General features: G+C 40.2%; 1 pseudogene; it reads right to left on the reverse strand.

Moving 5' to 3' along the window:
- Positions 1 to 721: 721 nt before the first annotated feature.
- Positions 722 to 1,558, reverse strand: LOC140931682 (uncharacterized; annotated as a pseudogene).
- Between the last annotated feature and the right edge of the window lie 4,857 nt (positions 1,559 to 6,415).

Here is a 6,415-nt window from a genome sequence, read left to right on the forward strand (position 1 = left end):
GTTTGGGCTTATAGAAGATGATGTCACAGTTTTTCAATGACCATGAAATTCAGAGTCCAGGTAGTTAGTTAATCAACTGTGGCCGTGAAAAATTTTGAAGGAAAAACAACTGCGAATTTTTAAGAAAATGCTTTTTTCGTGACAAGGACTCCTAAACGCTGACAAACGTCAACAAATAGCCAAAACTATAATTTCTATATGTTTGCTTCGCTCGAGATCACGCACATTTACAAGGCCCTAAAGCGTTTTGCTGAATTGCAAGGACCCATCTGTTATTACGATGCCCAAAATAAAGGGATGAATCTCATAGTTTATTTGATATAATTGTGTAAAGTTTGCTTATCATTTTCGCATTAATTATCACCTGCATTTGAAACCGCTGAATTTCCCGAACTGGGTCTTTGCGATTTTGGTGAAACTCTCTTCAGCGCAAGACACTAATGCGCACTATGTGTAGCCGAGAGATTTTCACAAAAAAATGCTGGCAACAGCAGATTTTCGACTCAGACCTCAAAGGGGCGTGGCATTATAACCACGTGACATGTAGTCCGATCGCCAAACATTTTATGTTATATTGTAGATTGATCTATATGTTAACCATGCTATGTGTTAGACTTACGATAAAAGTAAAGGTGGGGATACCAGAGAGCTTCAAAGTAGGATGGTACCACCGCCCCCCCCCCCCCCCCAAAAAAAACTGGGTCGAGTCACCTTAACATGTTCATATGTGGGAACAATGTAATTCTTTCTTCTCAATAAGCTTTTGAGTAGCCGACAGAATAGCTTAATTCGTTTGCTGTTGTTGCTTAAAGACAGTCACCGTCACTTGCTGATTCTGCAGTCACTCTAGTCTTCTTAGATGTAGCTCTTGTTGTCGTAATTCTCGTTCAGTCTCGGCCTTCTCTTGCATGAATTTTACTAGTGGTTTGGTGCGAGCACTTCTCCTTTGGTGCTTGGTTTTCTTGTCGCATTCATTGCCATTCTCTGTTGACTTGTGCTTTTTCGTTTTGCTGTATCGCTCTAAAGCTTTCTGCCTTATGTCCTCTGCCTTGCTTTTATCTTCTTTTAACTTTCTTGACTGTGCATCACCAACTTTGTTTAAGCTCTCTTCTTTCCCGCGAGTTTTTTGAGTAAAACATATCTTTCAGACATGTCCATGGATATTCCACTTGCAGTTTCTTCTTGATGCATCTTAGCTTTGTACTTCTTCTGGAGAAGAACCCATTGGTCTCTTACTGCCCTCTTATCTTTGAGATGAAAACTGAATGTCTTCACTTCCTTTCTGCGATCGATTCCCACCTTTCTCCCCTGGCAACGCTTCCTTTTTTGAATGAAAACAAATGACTTGCCAGGATTTCTCAAAGCAAAAGTACATTGTGATCTTCAGTCCACTCCATAGTTCTAAAAGCAAAATACGACAATTCAGCTACTTGTCCGACGATCGAGAAAAAACGTAAACTTATAAAGATGTGCATGAAAATATTTTCTGTTGGAATGTCTTCGAAAGACTCAATAGTTAAGCTAACTTTGGCTTTCCATCAGAGGCCGGCGCCGACATCTTTTGCTCAAAGCTACAAGAAATAAAAATATCTGTGCTTTTATCTATGTCTGAGTATACAATTTGTACAACATGAAAGAAAATACTTCTAAAAAGGTAACGAGCAAATTAAAATGTCAGAACAATTTTGAGAAAAGCTAGTGAGGGAAAGATACTCACGTTCTGGAAACAACGCCAAAATGAAGGCTTTCACATTTGCACAAAACGAAGACGACTTGAAAGACAACTCCAGAAGGCCTACCGGAACAAAAATTAACTTCCAGTCGCCATCTCTGTCACAAAATAGCCTGGTGCTTAAGTTCCCTATTGTCTAGTATAAAACGCCAAACTTACATTTTAGATCCCCATGTTTGTTGCACAACTTCTGAAACTTTCTACAGTAAAAATTTCCGTTGCATGGGCCAGACAACTACGTTGATTGATCATGGGAAATGCTGGCTAGCTGCAGATTGTTGATTGTTGCAGGCTGTGTGGGTTTGTTTTAGGGATAAGCGAAGAAAAAGAAATGTTATGGGTCACTTTGTGAAAATGTTTGAAGACTTTGAGGGCGATAAAGAAACAGTCTGTCACACAAGTAGTTATAAAGTTGAGAAAGCAGCAGTAGGACTCCTTGCGGGAGAAGTAACCGTGTCTCGCCAACACATCCACACCACTTATCAAAAGGATCTTTGTTATCAATATTTTTACTTCTGTCAAGTAAATAAGGCAAATTTTTCACCTAAGTGAGTAAGGAGCGAGCAGTAAATCCCTTAGGATTTACTTCACCCCAAGGTTACACATTTCATAATACAGATTTTAAATAGTTATGTAGATAAATCAATAAATTTAAAATAGTGTTAGTTTCTTGTAGCCGTGCTAAGGCTTGCAATTTTTCTGGCTTCCTTAACATTTTGTTCTAAAACTTTCCTGGATAAACTTTCGGAACTATGGCAATCGATGAGGGAAACTACGTGGTGACAGAAATTACCGGTCACCCGTATGCTTCAATTCACTGATTGGCCGGAAAGAATTAGAAGCAGGCAATTCAAAGGCCTCTGGAACTGACTCGGTAGGAGGTGCCCAGGGTTCTTTTCAATCTTTTAGTAAACTTTCATCACAAAACATTAAAAACAGTCCTGACTAGCTAAAAACGTTATTTAGAATGGGTAACACTAAATAGCTGGAAGCTAATGAATTTGTGACCCTTGAGAAATTAGAAAAGAAAAACTTACAAAAAATGCAAATATCTTAAAACTATTTGTATCTATTCTAAAAATTCTATAATCTAAAAATGTCTAAAAATTGTATGAAAATTATGCATGTAATTAAATATTTAAAGCAAGCTTAATATTAAAAAGATTTGAACTAAAGTGTTTATTAAAAATTAAGTCAAATGTACCCTTCTTAAAGGCAGGAGGAAAATCCTTACAACTTAATTCTTAAATTAAATTATTCCCATTTTTAGCAAGCCCTAATTAAGGTCTTTCCACCTTCTGCTTTGCGCATACACTTAGGGCAAACTAAGTGAAAAGTAGCATACCTAGTATTTCTAGTATGAACTTTGGTATTAACATTAAAATGTTCATTTATAAATTTGGGTAAAGTACCATGAAGGGGGGGGGGGGGGTGGGGGGCTCTCAAGGGAAGTTTGGGTAGAGGTGTGCCGTCAAGGCCTTCAAACCGAGACCCTGTTTAAGATAGAAATTGCTCATCTTGCTACCCTGTTTAAGGCAGGAGACACTACTTTCTGACCTGATTTTTTTGTAATTTTTCACACTAAAATCGTGGAAATAGATATTTAGGAAAAAATTATTGGTATTGCAAATGTAGACTGCTCATCGCAAGTCTTCACAATTTTTTCAAGGCCTCTAGTCCAAAAAGACACCCTGTTCAAACCACTCGATAAATTTTTTTATACACTTGATAATCCTGAGATCAGTCGTTAATAAATATACCCTGCAAGTTTCAAGGACATTGAAAACAGGGAAGGCTTTTGAATAGGGCCTCAAATATAATCAATTTTTCCTCCAGATTTTGTGGTTACAAGTGAGTATCCTCCTTATTCACTGGCATTGTTGTCAAGTTTCATATGCACGTGCACAACCACCAAAAAAATAGAATTTGCATCAAAAAGGACCCTCGGTCACTTTCCAAAAAATTCCGCAGAACATGCTAATAAATGGCTTGTGTCAGGGGTAGCAGTGAGAGCTGAAACGGTGAACATCACTGCTCATCGCGTAGGATTTCTGCCAGAAGCTGGTCTATTAACTTCCTCGTATCTGCGAATTCCATGTCTAGCATCTCCCTTCTCTATCTTCTTGCAAGTGTTAAACTGTTCTGTCCATCAAGAAGGGGTCTCTAAGGCGCTGTTAACATGGAGGGACAGTAACCTTGCTGGAAGGGTTACCCTTCTAGGAGGGTTACCCTCCTCTATTGTTTTCCCCGGTTTCGTTTACATGCTAGGTAGGGTTACCCCAGGAGAAGGGTAACCCTACCTGCTTGCTAGAATTACCCTTCCAGGAGGGTCATGCTTTTGTTTATTTCAGCCATGTACACGCTCGAGGTAGGGTTACCCTCCTAGGAGGGTCAAGTTTAGGGTGATCAGATTACTGTCATATTCCCGCCAACTACAAACATGTCTTAGACGTGGTTATAAACCTGGGGAACTATTTTGTCGAACAATGCTGGCAAGAGTGACTAATCCAAGCCGGAATGATACAGAATGCCAAGAGGACAGTCAGGGCAACAGCTTGGCGGCTGGAGTAGAACAAGTTTCCGATGATGTCGAATTAACAGCCGAAAGTCTCGACGAAACCGACGGTTGGACAGGTGGAGTTGTACTTGATCAGCGCAACAAGTCAAAAGGGAAAAGAAAAGCGGCCAATCGTCCAGACTCTTCGGCGAAAAGGCGAAGAAATGGGCATGGACACCCGAAGCCGTTGAGGTATTACTCAAATACATCAAAGAGTACAAAACCAAATGCGAATTCAACGGTGTCGACTTCGAAGCTAATCTGTCGGGCATGTACACTGAAGTTCGCCAGTGCTTGGCTGTAGATTTTCCACACGATTTTGGGCCTGAATCCTCCCACGATCCTGGGAAAGAACTCAAAGATATGGACAGCGAAGAGTACGAGTCCTACAGAAAAAGGTTAGAAGAGGAGAAGCAAAAGATCAAACTCGGATATCAACGGATAAAGGAAAAAGTAAAGGATGTAAAACAAGACTACCATAGTCCAGTGAACAAGGGCACCAGGAGCGGCAGTGGTAAAGTGGTGTAAGATAATTACGATTTGTTATCTGATATATGGGAAGGTTCCCCTTCTACAACGTCACTGCCTTTTGGCATTAACGGTGAATATGATGAAACCCCAGGATCATCAGGTACCATTTCTGATCGGGAGGATGAGGGCTCTGAAGGTAGGTTAAGTGAATAAGCGAGTTCGGAGTTCCAGCGGTCGATCACAAGATTGCGTGCGACTGGGAACGAGTCGGGATAAAAGTTGCTTCGATTTGCTCGAGTTAAGTTTTTCGACGGTCACCGTGTTTTGAGAAAGAAAATTGCGGGCACAAGGATTTTTACGGAAAAGGAAATGAGGATTTGTGCAGTCGTTGGCTGCAGTAGCAGTACATATCAGCTGCAGAAATGGAGGAAGGGGTTTTGCACTTCGCATAATTGCCATCGTACAAGTCAGGACTGTACATGTCCTGACCTTTTTCAACTTTATCCTTTTCCAACATTGAAAGGAGACCCTGAAAAGAGAAAGGAGTGGGTTAAATCTATCAATCGAAAAAACCCTAAAACAGGGAAAAACTGGCAGCCAAGCGAAGACGACAGGGTTTGTTCCAAACATTTTGTGGATGGACAACCTACCGTAGATCATCCATGTCCTACTGTTGATATGGGGTACAACTACCAACCGAAAAAACATCAGGTAAGAGCGGCCCGCAAAACGAGAACTATGCAGAACTTTACACAATACAGTCCTGTAGAAAAGAAATCTAAAACTGAGGTAGAGCAAACTGATGTCAAAGGTGATAGTTCAGGTGAAGCTGAACTTAAACAAAATGTTGACAATTTGAATAAGAGCATTAAACATGATCACAACTACATCTATGTGTGCGATTGTGTGGAGAATTGCAGTTGCTCAGGATGCTTTAAGAAACAGAAAGTTATTGATAGACTGCAGTTGGAATTGGAAGGGCTCAAAACCGAAAATGCTCTTCTTCGAAGACAAGCAACAAAGGGAAGGAATGTTGTGGATAAGTTTTTGAAAACTGATGCAAAGATCAGGACATATACAGGTTTGCCGAACAAAAAAACTTTCAATAACCTGGTCAAGTATGTTACTCAGAAATCAAAAAAGCTGCGTTACTGGTCCGGTTCAAAAAAGGCTATTTCAACCAAGGTTCGCAGAAATTTCAAGACATCACCAAAAAAGACAGGGCCACAGAGGAACTGTCAGTGAAAGAAGAATTAACTTTAGTGTTACTTAAACTGAGAACAGCTGTCACAAATGAAATGCTTGCAGACCTGTTTGACATCGGTACTGGTGGAGCTTCCCAGGTCATCAACACCTGGGTCAAGTTTCTTGCTTGCGAATTGAAGCCTCTCATATTTTGGCCATCAAAGGAGGCAATTCGAGAAAGTCTTCCTAAGTCCCTTAAACATTACACAAACCTGCGTTGCACAATAGACTGCAGTGAAGGAGGTATTTCTAATTTGTTACCCCCACTAGTGCAATAGACTTTTTTAGTTCTTCCAACATAAATAATTTTAATAATTTTAACTTTATGTAGCTAAGGTATATTTTGATGTGTAAATGTGGGGCTGGCTAGTCCATCAGAGGGTTATCCTGGCATTAAGTTTGCTGGTACC

The sequence above is a fragment of the Porites lutea genome, chromosome 3 (genome assembly GCF_958299795.1).
Source record: "Porites lutea chromosome 3, jaPorLute2.1, whole genome shotgun sequence".
NCBI classification, from domain to species: domain Eukaryota; kingdom Metazoa; phylum Cnidaria; class Anthozoa; order Scleractinia; family Poritidae; genus Porites; species Porites lutea.